Source organism: Trichechus manatus, unplaced genomic scaffold (assembly GCF_000243295.1).
Source record: "Trichechus manatus latirostris isolate Lorelei unplaced genomic scaffold, TriManLat1.0 scaffold00146, whole genome shotgun sequence".
Lineage (NCBI taxonomy): Eukaryota > Metazoa > Chordata > Mammalia > Sirenia > Trichechidae > Trichechus > Trichechus manatus.
This window is the reverse complement of record NW_004444082.1, coordinates 3,480,676-3,481,461: the sequence shown is the minus strand read 5'-3', so window position 1 is coordinate 3,481,461 and position 786 is coordinate 3,480,676.

The following is a 786-nucleotide window of genomic DNA, read 5'->3' as shown; positions in this document are numbered from 1 at the left end:
TTTTTGGTAAATAATTCTCTATTCTTTAACAAGAATACTTTTGGCCCTACTCTTAAGACAAAATGTTTACTAATTCCTAAGGTCCAGGCAACTCAAAAATTCTGCAATCTCATCATTGTTCTTTTTTTATTCTTAATACTAGAGCAAAGTGACCATTTTTGTTGTGTGTGTTATTCACCCATTTACTTACTGAGCAGTAATGGAACAACTCCTATGTGCCAAGTACTAATGCTGCAGAGACTAGGAGCTCACATCTGGTTAAGGGGACAAATAAGTTAACAGACAACATACTGTGGAAAGTGGTGTTACAGAATCCAGTAAAAGTGAGGGAGGCCAAAAGCTCAGTACCATGGGGAATTACACCAGAAATGAGTTTTGAAAGATGAGTAGGAGTTAATTCCAGATGATGTGGCCAGAAGATGGGGTTTTCAAGGGAAAGGAAACAATAAACGTAAAGGCAGACAAAAAACACTGTTTTCCTAACATTTATGTTTTGGAAAACTACAAGATTTATGGATGAAGAATTTGCACATTTTGCCAGGAACTGTGGATTTTCTCCTGGTTTTAATGAGAAGCCCCTGAAACATTTCATGGAAAGGGAGTAAGAAGATCAAATCTGATTCAAGAAATGCATTTAATTGTGGAAAAGAGATTGGGAGAGGAAGAGGACCTCTGTTCCTATACATCTCTGTCCCTTTATATTGTTATTAGCACAGATTACATCTTTACACATTGTATGCCCATTAAAATAAGTTTATAATGATTGTTTTATGCATTTAGCTTTTA